The sequence below is a fragment of the Bufo bufo genome, chromosome 6 (genome assembly GCF_905171765.1).
Source record: "Bufo bufo chromosome 6, aBufBuf1.1, whole genome shotgun sequence".
NCBI lineage: Eukaryota > Metazoa > Chordata > Amphibia > Anura > Bufonidae > Bufo > Bufo bufo.
In genome coordinates this window covers 126,810,847-126,826,264 of record NC_053394.1, presented here as the reverse complement: position 1 = coordinate 126,826,264, position 15,418 = coordinate 126,810,847, and positions in this window count along the sequence as shown.

The following is a 15,418-nucleotide window of genomic DNA, read 5'->3' as shown; positions in this document are numbered from 1 at the left end:
GCCATGATGTTGTGATTGATGCAGAATGTGGTCTGGCATTATCTTGTTGAAAAATGCAGGGTCTTCCCTGAAAGAGATGACGTCTGGATGGGAGCATATGTTGTTCTAGAACATGAATATATTTTTCTGCATTGATGGTGCCTTTCCAGACATGCAAGCTGCCCATGCCACACACACTCATGCAACCCCATACCATCAGAGATGCAGGCTTCTGAACTGAGCATTGATAACAACTTGGGTTGTCCTTGTCCTCTTTGGTCCGGATGACATGGCGTCTCAGATTTCCAAAAAGAACTTCGAATCGTGACTCGTCTGACCACAGAACAGTCTTCCATTTTGCCACACTCCATTTTAAATGATCCCTGGCCCAGTGAAAACGCCTGAGCTTGTGGATCTTGCTTAGAAATGGCTTCTTCTTTGCACTGTAGAGTTTCATCTGGCAACGGCGGATGGCACGGTGGATTGTGTTCACTGACAATGGTTTCTGGAAGTATTCCTGAGCCCATTCTGTGATTTCCTTTACAGTAGCATTCCTGTTTGTGGTGCAGTGTCGTTTAAGGGCCCGGAGATCACGGGCATCCAGTATGGTTTTATGGCCTTGACCCTTACGCACAGAGATTGTTCCAGATTCTCTGAATCTTCGGATGATGTTATGCACAGTTGATGATTATAGATGCAAAGTCTTTGCAATTTTTCGCTGGGTAACACCTTTCTGATATTGCTTCACTATCTTTCTGCGCAACATTGTGGGAATTGGTTATCCTCTACTCATCTTGGCTTCTGAGAGACACTGCCACTCTGAGAAGCTCTTTTTATACCCAATCATGTTGCCAATTGACCTAATTAGTGTTAATTGGTCTTCCAGCGCTTCGTTATGTTCAAATTGACTTTTTCCAGCCTCTTATTGCTACTTGTCCCAACTTTTTGGGGATTTGTTGACACCGTGAAAATTGGAATCAACGTATTTTTCCTTTAAAATGATACATTTACTCGGATTAAACGTTTGATCTGTCATCTACGTTCTATTACAAATAAAATATTGACATTTGCCATCTCCACATCATTGCATTCAGTTTTTATTCACAATTTGTTTAGTGTCCCAACTTTTTTGGAATCCGGTTTGTAGAAAAAAAATGTGATTTTTACTCCTTGTGACTTAATTACTTTAAGTGTACAGTGATCCCTCAATGGTCTTTCTTGGGCCATCATAAGTTGAAACTAGACTCAACATACAATGTCTCAGACCTAGGTCCAATCAACATTTTTCTGGTAAAACACCTATATTGGTAGCCCAGTAGCTCTTCTACAGTATAGTGTGGTACATGCCCTGTACTATCCTTTATCTATGTCAGGATGAGCTGCTCCTTTGGATGTCAGATGACTCCTTCATCCATTTTTCTGGTACACTGTGTGCTATACAGTACTGTAAAGAAGCCCTGTCCTTATCATAGAAAGTGATTTATAGTTTACTTAAGCTAATTATGACTGTTATATGTAAGGACTTGATTTATTTGTCTTAATAATCCCCTTACTTTTCTTAAAACTTTATTTCCTTTTTCCTTGGGATGACATTTTGGGGTTTTGGAACCAATTACCAGTTTTCCATAGAGTTATGAACTGAAGTGATAATGATTTCAACATACAATGGTTGTCCTGGAATCAATTAATACTGTAACTTGAGGAACCACTGTATTTAAGATGTATATATGTAAGATGTAAATAAAGAAGCTGTGCTATGTGCTTCTTAACCAATAAGACATCTACCATGCTGCTCTTTATTCCCTCTCACAGCATGGAGCCTCACAGAACCTGCAGCAGCATCCCCATCTTCACCCTTAAGCCCCCTCATATTACAAAGCTTCATATATTTACATGTACTCCTGATCAGTGGCAAATGTTGACTGTACGTACATAATTCCTCATAATTTCGGTATAAGAATTTCCCTCCATGCAACTGTATCTTTTTCCATTCATATGTCAGTTACGTGGTAATAGACAATGCCATTAAATGATTTTAAATATATGGAGATGGATTTATCATGTTCTGTCGCACCAGCTGCACCTTGAACCCCTTTTCTTTCAATTTTACAATATAATGAATACCACTGAGAATTTGTTCTGGGCAGAGTAAATCGTTGGCTTCACAATACATTAATACATGAGTTAGGATGCTATTGTTACAGTGACACACGGTCACACAGATAAACTCAGTCCGGAACGGAAAGCAATAGGTGATTTACTGATGTTATAGTGATCGTACTACTTTGCAGGCAAGCAGAATGGACTGTTAATGTTTAGGCACAAACATTTTGCCAACAATACTCAATTTATAAAGAGAAATACCCCCAAGACACCCCTCCCCAAACTAGAGTAAATAGTGTATAGTTTAGGTGACACCAAGTCCGATTATGTAATTTTTATTTTCGTACTCACTTGCATTCTGACTCTGTGCTCAACAGACCAGCAGTAAAATGCATTGAGAGGACTCTAAAAGGATTCACGCACATAATGGAGAGTACTCAAAAAGGAGTCCTCTCAATGCGTTTTACTGCTGGTTTGTGGGAGCACAGCATCAGAATGCAAGTGAGTATGAAGATAAAGATTACATAACCAAACTCAGCACCATTTAAACTATACATTGCTTACTCAATTTTGGGGAGTGTTTCGGAGCTGACAGATTTGCTTTAAAGCACAACTTCATTGATCTGGACAAAAACATTCTGGTTGTTCTGCAATATTAGAGGGCACATTCCAATTACACATGTGATGATGAGTCTAAATGCCCTGCATACAGTTACTCACGGTCTAATTGAATTATATACCCCTGCATGCCTAGCAGGGGAGTCAAAGTCTGGGGTCTGCCGAAGCTTGGGTGCCGAGGTCTAGTTGTTGGCATGCTGTTTGAATATCTAAACAGTTTTCTCTTTGTATGTCACTGCCCAAAGCACTTTTTTAAAATGTAGGTAGGTATGAATGTGAAGAATGGAAGAAAGCAGGTTGTCTGTCTGTGATTGGCTGCCAAGAAGAGCAGACCAGAGTTAAGGGGATTGGATAAAGGAAGGTTGTCCATCAGCACTAACTCAGTTTGGTGGTATCCACTCTGCACAACGTAATACATAAAAATACCTCTAAGCTGACATGCATTCATGGATTTGCAGCTTTAGTGGCCAAGTCATCAGCCTGCACTGCTTCAGCACTGCTGCTCCGTGGCTTTCCTCTCCTTCATGATCCAGACTATACATTACCCCTGCCACAACTGCTGCTATGAAAATATAACCGTACATGTAGCCATTGAGATTAGAAGACAATCATGCAATGACTCCTTCAGAGCAACAGGGCAATTCTGTTTGTTAGCAACTCTTAGAAGGGGATCCATGTGGGGGACCTCCCTTTATGACATTTATCTGCTATACTAAGACATACATATAGGGGTTTTCTTTCTGAGACATTCCCTTTAATAATTTGGTCATCTGCAGACTAATCCATCTCTTTAAAGCTGTCTCTCCCACAGTATATGATACGTGCCCCTGATAGAGGCTCTAGTTCCATGACTGTGGACAGAGGTCACATATCTTCACGGCTGCATAAAGAATATGGTGAAAGATGAGAAGAAGGTGAAGAGTGCTAAGTGGAAGATTAGTGATGAGAAATAGAGGAATGCAGACACCTCCCACATCTTGTCTTTTTTGTTCCATTACTGCATCATTGTAATATATAGAGTTACAGTAGACATATTCACACTGTTTACTGCAGTGAGAATTCTTAGGATGACATTACTATATTTCCATGTTCAGTGAAGTGCCTACGTGCATTCCTACAAGGCCTGTTAGTTCTCCACACGTTGCAGAAAATGTATTATATTTTTCTGTAGCCATATGTAGATTTAATTACCACACCGCATGGAAATCAGTAGATTAAGGTCTTATTCTCATAGTCTAATAGTTAATAAGGACCACCCAATATATGAACATGGCTATACCTCAAAATACACAGCAATAGTCAAAGGCTACTAGGGATGTGTTTCCAACAGACATTTAGTGTAACGTTTCTACAGACTTCTATACTCTTGGAGCTCCAGCTGCACATCAGCCCCCATAACTGCATGCCTAAAACTGTTTATTCACTCCATAGGAGGTCTCAATGAAATAAACAGCAATGTCCCATGCGGTGGTCTGCTGGCTGTGGCTGTAAGTTGTTGTGCTTTTTCAAAGGTAGAGATGCCCTTGTAGTTCGCCCGGCGGTCGTTTCGCGGCGAACTTTGCTTGTTCGCGGTTCGCCAAACAGGCGAACATATGGCGATGTCCGCCGTCACCATATTCTTTGCATTGTGCAAACCTTTGACCCATGACACATCCATCAGACTGCCAATTGAGACGTTTCAGCACATGGACATACCCCCTACTCTATAAATAAACCCGATCTGGCAGCTATTTTACATTCTGTGTTTTGCCAGTGTAGGGAGAGGTTTCTGTGTAGAGCAGGGACAGACTGTTAGGGACACCAAATGCTAGCTAATAGGGCCACAAAAGTCCTTTTAAGGACTGGTATAGGTGTGCTATTGATAGGTGTGACATACAGAGGGGTGTGATATACTTATAATATACTTTCTAACATAGAAAGTATATTATAGTGCATTTGTATTATGCAGCAATTGTGTGCGGTTCTGCTAAGATACCGCAGCTATATAGAGGGACAAACGCTATTCGAATAACTAATGGAACTGGTGTGATATACTTGTTGCCCCCAAAAAAACTGATTAAGAGGTGCAATATACCGGCTTCCACAAAATATTGATTGAGGGGTGTGATACACCGGCTTCCACCAAATATAGATAAATGACAGGCAGAGGAAGAGGCAGGCCATTCTGCAGGGGTGGAAGGGGTCGGGCAGGTGCACCTGGCCAGAGCAAGGAAGTTGGAAATTGGAGAAGGTGCGTGCGATTACGTCAAAGGACGCACCAGAGTTGGTTGAGTGGCTCACTAAGCCTTCGGCTTCTGAACCCTCCTCATCCTCTGTATCTGCACCCTCCTCACTCTCTGCTGTGTGCACCCCCAAAGACACTACCACCACCACCACCATAGCCCCTCCACTCGAGTCAGAGGAATTATTTTCCCATACATTCCCAGACCTTACCGATGCGCAGCCATTCTTGGTAACGGATGAGGAAGAGGAGGTAGCAACGGCTGCCACCCAGTGGTCTGACGACAGTACCCAGATCAGCCCAAGGAGGGTGGTCCCCGCTGTTGCTGCCTACTCCGAGATCTCTAATGTCAGTGGTGGTGAAGGTGACGATGATGACGTGTCGATGGACGTCACGTGGGTGCCCACAAGAGAGGAAGAGGAGGGGAGTTCAGAGGGAGAGACGGAGCAGCAGATAGGGAGAAGAAGGAGGAGAAGCAGACAGAACTCGCAGTGCACAGGAGGCAAAAAGCAGACTGCAAATGTATCTGGAGCAAGCCATCCACCCTGCAAGGTCACATCGGCGCTCCCAGGACGCCGGCACATGGCTCCGCAGTGTGGGCTTTTTTAACGTGTCAGCTGCTGATTATAGTGTTGCCATCTGCAGCTTGTGCTATCAACGCATAAGTCGCGGTAAGCCCAACACTCCCCTAGGGATGACAGCCTTAAGAAGGTACCTGGCCTCCCATCACTGAGCCCAGTAGGAACAACATCGTCAGAACCCACAAAGCCACACTCCCGGCGCTCAACGTCCTGCATTTTCTCCTTCTCCTCTCTCCTCCCATTTGTCCTCCACTCCACCTTCCACCATGCCGTCATCACGTTCATCTGACAAAATGCAGGCTTCAGTGGCCCAAATGTTCAAGCGTAAAAAGTTGATGAAGTCGGATAACCCTCTTGCCCAACAGCTGACCGCCGGCTTGTCAGAACTGCTAGCCCGCCAACTACTGCCATATAAACTGGTGGACTCGGAGGCCTTTCGAAAATTTGAGGCCATTGGCACACCGCAATGGAAGGTCGCCGGAAGGAAATATTTCTCCCAGAAGAGCATCCCAGAGCTATATGGCCATGTTCAGCGGCAAGTGAATGTACATAACCTTTACTTTCCACTGGGTGAACCTTCTGACGGCTGTCAAGCATGCAACCTGCGGCACCCGTGTGGATTTGGTGTTACCGCCACGGATTGCATGCAGGCCGGTCTCTTCCTCTTCTCCTCCTACTCCATCCTCCGTCTCCTTGGCTGACTCCCTCTTTTCCACTGCTACCGCCTCTTCTGCTGCACCCCCCCAGCTCCCCAGAACCTATTTGACGTGCCAGGTGAGACATTGCCATGCTGTGCTGCGGCTGTTGTGCCTGGAAGCCAAGAGCCACACCGGTCCTGCACTCCTTTCAGCTCTGCGGTCACAGGCCGATTAGTGGCTAACCCCGCTCAATTTGACAGTTGGTAAAGTGGTGTGCGACAATGGTGCCAATCTTCTGAGCTCACTGAAACAGAGCAAAAGGACACACGTGCCGTGCATGGCACACGTCCTGAACTAAGTCGTGCAGCGATTCGTTGCCAAATACCCCGGGGTCCAGGACGTCTTGCGGCAGCCCAGAAAAATCTCTGGCCATTTTAGAAGATCTTACACGCCCATGGCTCGCCACTTGCCCGTCAGACGTCTGATTTGTGACTGCCCGACGCCCTGGAACTCCACCTTGTATATGCCTTATATGCTGCTCCAGCAGAAAAACGTGCCATTAACGACTACCTGTACGAGCTCTGCGGCAGGACAGGTTCTCCAGAACTTGGTTTTATTTCACCGCGCCAGTGGCTGCTCATGCACGACGCATGCAGACTTCTGTGGCCATTTGATGAGATCACCAAACTGGTCAGTCGCAGTCAGGGTGCCATCAGTGACATCGAACCTTACGCCTTCTTTCTGGAGCGTGCATTGCATCGTGTCATTGATCAAGCCGTCGAGGAGCTGGAGCAGGAAGATGAGGAAGTTGCAATGCTGAATGAATTCCCAGGGGGGCTACTCCATCTGAGACAAGTCAGCAGGAGTCTGAAGAGGAGTCAGAGGAGGATGGTGCCTGGGGGGAGGAGGAGGAGCAAGAAGAGCAGGCTTTAAACTTTTCTGGGATCCCTGGTGTTGTCCGTGGCTGGGGGAAGGAGACCGAGGACAACATTCTCCTGGTCAATGAGCAGGAGCCAGGCCGCTCCACCGCTTCCAATTTAGTGCAAATGGGGGCCTTCATGCTCCAGTGTTTGAAGAGGGACCCCTGTATAAAAGCATAAAGGACAAGGACCAGTACTGGGTGGCAACGTACTTAGACCCCCGGTACAAACACAAAATGGTGGACATGTTACCAGCATCACAAAGGGCTGTCAGAATACAGCATTTACAGGCCTTGCTTCGAGAGATGCTGCATTCTTCTGTTGCGAGCGCTGGTTGAGGAAATTCCACCCACAGAGAAACATTTGCAGGTACCAATCCTACAGTGCATGCAAGAAAAGGGCAGTTTGAAGATGTGTTGGTCACTTCGGATATGAGATCATTCTTGCAGCCAACCCATCAACAGCCGCCCTCCGGATCTAGCCTCATGGAACGCCTATACCACAGGTGTCTGACTACATCGGGTTAACGGCCGATGTGGACGCTCTGAGAAGCGATGAACCCCTTGACTACTGGGTGTGCAGGCTTGACCTGTGGCCAGAGCTGGCACAATTTGCCATGGAACTGTTGGCTTGCCCCGCATCGAGTGTCCTGTCCAGAAGGACGTTCAGCGCAGCAGAGAAGATTGTGACCGATAAGCGCACTTACCTAGCTCACGACATTGTGGACTACCTGAAATTTCTAAAAATGAATGAGGCATGGCTCTGAGGAATTCAACACCTGTGACGACCACGTTTAATTGAATTTCCTCATGCCAGCCCACACATATCCGCCATCCCCCATTACAAATAATGGTCCCTGTCTTATGTAAATACAGCGGCATAAAAGGCCTTTTCCTGTCCGGTGAATGCCTAATGTTTGGGGCCATGGAGGAATTCAACACCTGTGACGACCACGTGTTATCGAATTTCAACTATGATCATTTGGGTTTTTTTCAAGAGGGGAGATTTCGTTAGCCATATTTTTAATCCAATTTAATATTTTTATTTCTTTTAAACATATGTATTTGACATGTATTTGTACTGGCCTCCGTCTAATATACCTCCAGCCACATAATCAGATGTTCTTTTCTGTATGTTGAATAAATAATTTTTGGGGCCTGTACTCCACTGGTCTGAAGTAAAATTGTTATCCAATGACCGTCTAATATACCTCCAGCCACATAATCACTTGATGTTTTCTGTACGGTGAATACCTAATGTTTGGGGCCTATACTCCGAAAATAAAATTCTAGGCTCCAGCAGGGCACATTTTGACAGTTTCCCTTTAAGATGCATAAAAATGGCCCCTGATTAAAATACATATTTTTTGTGGGAATTTTTGCCATTGATCTAGTAAGTATTTGGTGGCTGCAAATATGACCTGAAGGTTTTTCAGGTTCGCCTGCCATTAAAGTGAATGAAGCCCGCCGTGAACTTGTGGTTCCCAAACATTTGTTTGCGAATCGTCCCAGCCGATGTTCATCCATCACTGTTCATAGTCGCCACCTGGATTTAACTAAGCAAATAGTTATGAGCCTCCTATTGGATAATTACTGCATGGGCGATTATTTTTCAGCTGGCAATAAGTTATTTAACCCCAACTGATGCAATGAGTTGCTTCTCATTTCTTAAACAACCATGTCGAAAGACACATCTCAAGGTCATGGAAAAGATGCTAGTCTGTTTGAGAAGGATCAAATCATTGGCATACATCAAGCAGAGAAAACATCTAAGGAGATTGCAAAAACTACTAAAATTGGGTTAAGAACTGTCCAACGCATTATAAAAAACTGGAAGGATAGTGGGGACCCATCGTATTCGAGGAAGAAATGTGGCGGGAAAAAAATCCTGAATGATCGTGATCGGCGATCACTTAAACGTTTGCTAAAATCAAATCGAAGAAAAACAACAGTAGAACTCAGGGCTATGTTTAATAGTGAGAGCATTTCCACACGCACAATGCGAAGGGAACTCAAGGGATTGGGACTGAACAGCTGTGTGGCCGTAAGAAAACCACTAATCAGTGAGGCAAACCAGAAAAAAAGGCTTCAATTTGCTAGGGAGCATAAAGATTGGACTCTGCAGCAATGGAAGAAGGTCATGTGATCTGATGAGTGAAGATTTACCCTGTTCCAGAGTGATGGGTGCATCAGGGTAAGAAGAAACGCAGATGAAGTGATGCACCCATCATGCCTAGTGCCTACTGTACAAGCCTGTGCGGGCAGTGCTATGATCTGGGGTTGCTGCAGTTGGTCAGGTCTAGATTCAGCAACAGTATGTGCTCCAAGAATGAAGTCCCTGATGGCACGGGCATATTCCAAGATGACAATGCCAAGATTCATCGGGCTCAAATTGTGAAAGAGTGGTTGAGGTAGCATGAGATATCATTTTCACACATGGATTGGCCACCACAGTGTCCAAACCTTAACCCCATTGAGAATCTTTGGGATGTGCTGGAGAAGGCTTTGCGCAGCAGTCAGACTCTACCATCATCAATGCAAGATCTTGGTGAAAAATTAATGTAACACTGCATGGAAATAAATCTTGTGACATTGCAGAAGCTTATCGAAACAATGCCACAGCGAATGTGTGCCGTAATCAAAGCTAAAGGCGGTCCAACAAAATATTTTTGGTGGCGACTTTTTGGGGGACGGGCAGTGTATCTAAATATCATAATTATAGGGGTTGATTATATATAATAGGCCATAGTGTGTTATATTCACCATTTCGTATGTATTTTAAAAAAGAGGTTCATGGAAAGGACACAGTTCGTATAAATTCTTCTCTATAGATGTACCATTTTGAGAAGAGTCATTCTTGTCTCCTTATAGAAGCTCTATCAGGCTGGTAGAAGGGCCCGACACACATTTGATCAAATATGTGCGCTAAGAGCTTCCATTGACTCATTTATTGTAGGTATGATACCACTTTTATTTAAAATGATGCCCATTTCTTAGCTCTATTGTTTGTATGTATAATGGTGTGCAGCCATTTTTTTTTTTATTAATCATGTTTGCTTGATGGATATGCACCTGTGATTCTGAATGTTGTAGTCTAAATTTTCTTGTAGTTTTATATAAAGCATTCACTTTATATCCCCGACAAGGCGGTATACCAGAGTGAAGCCTGTATTCTCTGATTTGCTGTCAAACTGACAATTGCAGAGTACAATAGACAACTGCATCCATATCTGGGTTCTTGGGAGGGGTTTCCAGAAACATGAGCTGGCCGGTCATCAGGTGATAATGTCTCATGCTTAAGTGGTTGTCCAAGTTCAAGAGTTTAAAAAAAAGTAAATAAATGAATGATCAGTACACACCTTTGCAATCCCCTGCTGAGTGGGGGGATGCCAGTAAGTACCACTGCAGAGATGGCCTAGCGGTTTGCCCGGCGGTCGTTTCGTGGCGAACTTTGTGCGTTCGCGATTCGACGAACATGCGAACATATGGCGATGTCTGCCGGGGCCATATTCTTTTGCATTGCGCCGAACTTTGACCCATGACACATCTATCAGGTGGGACAGGACAGCCAATTGAGACGTTCCAGCACACGGACACACCCCCACCCTATCAAAAGAACCTTATCTGGCAGCCATTTTACATTCTGTCTTTTGCCAGTGTAGGGAGATGTTGCTTTGTGGAGCAGGGACAGGCTGTTAGGGACACCAAACGCTAGCTAATAGGGCCACAAAAGCCCTATCAAGGACTGGTACAGGTGTACTATCAATAGGTGTGATATACTGAGGGGTGTTATATACTTATAATATACTTTCTAACATGGAAAGTATATTATAGTGCATTTGTATTGTGCAGCAGTTGTGTGCGGTCCTGCTGCGATACCACAGCTATATAGAGGGACAAACGCTATTGGAACAACTAATTGCAACGGCTGTGGCATACCTGCTTCCACAGAATACTGATTGAGGGCTGCGACATACCTGCTTCCACAAAATACTGAGTAAGGAGTTTGATATACCTGCTTCCACAAAATACTGATTGAGGGGTTTGATATATCTGCTTCCACAAAATACTGATTAAGGGCTGCGACATACCTGCTTCCACAAAATACTGATTAAGGGATTTGATATACCTGCTTCCACAAAATACTGATTGAGGTGTGCGACATACCTGCTTCACAAAATACTGATTGTGGGGTTTCATATACCTGCTTTCACAAAATACTGATTGAGGGGTGCAACATACCTGCTTCTACAAAATACTGATTAAGGGTTTTAATATACCTGCTTCCACAAAATACTGATTGAGGGGTGCGACATACCTGATTTCACAAAATACTGATTGAGGGGTTTGATATACCTGCTTCCACAAAATACTGATTGAGGGGTTTGATATACCTGCTTCCACAAAATACTGTTTGAGGGGTACGACATACATGCTTCCACAAAATACTGATTGAGGGCTGCGATATACCTGCTTCCACAAATACTGCTCTTCTCTAGGGACTTAGGCACAGGGTCATTTTGAAAATGACAGGCAGAGGAAGAGGCAGACCGTTCCGCAGGGGCGGTAGGGGTCGGGCAGGTGCACCAGGCCGGAGCCTAAGTGGGAAGTTGGAGAAGGCGTGTGAGATTACTTTAAAGGGCACTCCAGAGTTGGTTGAGTGGCTCACTCACCCTTCCGCTTCTGCACCCTCCTCACTCTCTGCTGTGTGCACCCCCAAAGACACCACCAACACCATTGCCCCTAAACTCAGAGGAATAATTTTTCCATCCATTCCCAGACCTTACCGATGCGCAGCCATTCTTGACATCGGATGAGGTAGAGGAGGTAGCAACGGCCACCACCCAGTGGTCTGACGACAGTACCCAGATCAGCCCAGGGAGAGAGGTCCCTGCTTTTGCTACCTACTCCGAGATCTCAAATGTCAGTGGTGGTGAAGGTGAAAAGTTATTTTCTGTCCGGTGAATGCCTAATTTTTGGGGTCTGTACTCCTGTGGCCTACAGTAAAATCTTTATCCAGTGACCGCCTAATGTACCTGCAGCCATATAATCACAAGTTCTTTTATGTCCGGTGAATGCCTAATTGTTGGGGCCTGTACTCCAGTGCCCTACAGTAAAATCTTTATCCAGTGACCGCCTAATGTACCTCGAGCCACATAATCACAAGTTCTTTTCTGTCCGGTGAATGCCTAATTGTTTCGGCCTGTACTCCAGTGGCCTACAGTAAAATCTTTATCCAGTGACCGCCTAATGTACCTGCAGCCATATAATCACAAGTTCTTTTCTGTCCGGTGAATGCCTAATTGTTGGGGCCTGTACTCCAGTGGCCTACAGTAAAATTCTTATCCAGTGACCGCTTAATGTACCTCCAGCCACATCATCACAAGTTCTTTTCTGTCCGGGGAATGCCTAATTGTTGGGGCCTGTACTCCAGTGGCCTACAGTAAAATTTTTATCCAGTGACCGCCTAATGTACCTGCAGCCAAATAATCACAAGTTCTTTTCCGTCAGGTGAATGCCTAATTGTTGGGGCCTGTACTCCTGTGGCCTAAAATAAAAAACTTCTAGGCTCCAGCAGGGCACATTTTTGAGAGTTTCCCTTTAAGACGCATAAAAATGGCCCCTAAAAGGGCCCCTAAAATACATATTTTTTGTTGGAATCTTTGCCAATGATCCCCCTCTGGTATGTCATTGTCCATGTTGTGGGACTATTTGAGCACTTCTAGTAAGTATTCGGTGGCTGCAAATATGACCTGAAGGTTTTTCAGGTTCACCTGCCATCAAAGTCAATGGGGCCCGCCGCAAACGCGTGGTTCGTGAACATTATACCACTGTTCTGAGCAGCATGGATTACCCTCTTGTCTTCTCCTGTTTACTCACATTGTTTGGGGAAGTTGCTATGCCTTACACCCGATATCTGGGTCAGACGATCACCTTCCTCAGCTTAGTTAAATCATGGAGGAGTACTTGATTGGTTAACCTGCCTTTACATAGTAACATAGTAACATAGTAACATAGTACATAAGGCCAAAAAAAGACATTTGTCCATCCAGTTCGGCCTTAAATGGGTAATTCTCTTTGTTCTGTAGTTGCCAGTATAGCATGAGCTCTGTGCATTTGTATCCAGATTCCTTAGTATTCCTTGTATCCTGTTCCTAGCCCAGCTTTGTTTTGTGTAGTTTGGTATCTGTAGTCTTTCTAGCCGCTTTATAGCTGCTGGCATTAAAGTTTGATGTTTGCTGTTTTCCTGTGTATTCTGTTAAATGAATGCTTGCAGAGTTAGTTTTTTTGATTTGTCTCTGGATCCTAGACTTTTTTTTGTCTTGTTGGTGTAGTATTGTAGATTAGGGTCAGTCTCTCTCAGTGCCATTTATTTCTATTCACGCACTCCTTTACCACCAGACAAAATAAAATAAAGCAAGGAATGATGATATAAAAGAATATATTTATTATATCAAGAATTGATCAGGATGTCTTATATACATGTATCCACTGCAATATCTATGTCCCATTTGGTTTTTTATGTTCATCATATGGGATTTTTCATGATTTTTATCAAGTTATTATATGTACATTTTTAAATTTTTATGTCATCATATGTGATATTTTAATAATATTTTAAATTTTTAATGCATTGCAACATGTTGCAATATTTTTCTTTATTAAATAGAGAGATTACATCACAACACACATTATAACAAAAAAACGCACCAGTAGTGAAAAAATGGCAACAGACCCACAAGTAAAACCGCATATCTAATAACAGAGCTAAACCTTTGAATTTTTGATTGCTAAATCCACCCTACATCTGTGGGCTATCCTGGGCAGCCTAATCCGCCCTACACCTGTGGGCTATCCTGAGCAGCCCAATCCGCCCTACACCTGTGGGCTATCCTGGGCAGCCTATAAGTAGCCAGTCCAAAAATGGGAGATCAGCTGCCACTGAGGAAGGGGTAAGAGGTCCCCGAAACGGGTCTGGCGTAACCAGCTGAGAACTCCCACTGGACTAAGAAAATGCCTTTATACAGATGATCTATTAAAATCAATCTTACTAAAAATTGGAGCGCTCCAAATAAGAAAAAAAAAATCGGATCCCCAAAAATTTTTTGGATACCATTTTCAACACCAAGTTCCTGCGATACCTTGCTGCGAGATACAAACCTGTTTCCTGATACAGACCACGTGATATGCCGGCGTCTGCCTGAATAGCGTGGAGAAACAAACACAGCAGCAACTCTTAGGTTGGGTATGTAATGCCATATCTTGGAACACGAATATTCATATCCACCTAGAAGCAGGTAAGACCTGTATAGGCGGTGATTATAGTACATACCAGTACTTGTTTTTCCATCATAGACATAAACTAAGGTCTGGACATTTAAACCGCAAACAAACTATAAGCAAGCAGTAACTGGTGAACAGTATTCAGGATTGCTTTTCATCCCCTTTAAGAACATCTTGGCCTGCAAGCCGCAATAACAGCTGAATGCACTTTATGCAAACTTTTAAATCAAATATAAAGATTTAGTTCAGTCTCATCAGAAAACCACCCTCATTAATTTTATGAACTACTTGCATATACGATTTATGACGTATTTTTCCTACAATATTTAATATGTGTGAGCATGCATATGTTTGTTTGATGTTTTCATAAATTTTTTATAGTTTTATAGTGTCATTACGATTGTTTTTCATTTATTAAATTTGAGTGTGATCACCATAATCATTGTGTATTAATTTGAAGCCACACATACAGAGTGCCAATCCACAATTTACAAGTAATTTCAATATTTCTATTCACGGTCATTAATCGCTCTCAATTTGTATACCATCACCCCTGCTCCTTTACCTGACTGACATCTTCTTCCATTTGTTCTGTCATCCGTTTGCCATCATCATTCAGTTCCTGTCATCTGTCGGTGAGTTTACTTCTTTATATATGTTACCTTCCAGACTTGATGCATGCTTCATAGTATTATTCTTGTGCCCGTCTGGTTGTTATAAAGTTCAGCCTGACCGTAATCCTGAGTGTATTTGAGTAACAGGAGAGTAAAAGGCAATTGCTATATGTAAAGTTCAATTCTGCAGTCTTGAAGAGAACAGGTGTCATTACAATTACATGTTACCACTGAGGACAACAGTTGGCTGCAGCATTCTTCTCCTGGTACTGCTTGCCATTTCTGGCATCCTGTGAACAAATGGCTGTAGCATGGTAGCTCCCTATTTTTAAACCACAAAAATCTTTAAAGGGTTTCTGTCACCCTGCAAAACTCATTATTATTTTTTTTGGATAGTTAGATTGCTCATAGTGCGATATAGCAGAATATAATGCTCTTACTTACATTCATGCGGCCGATTC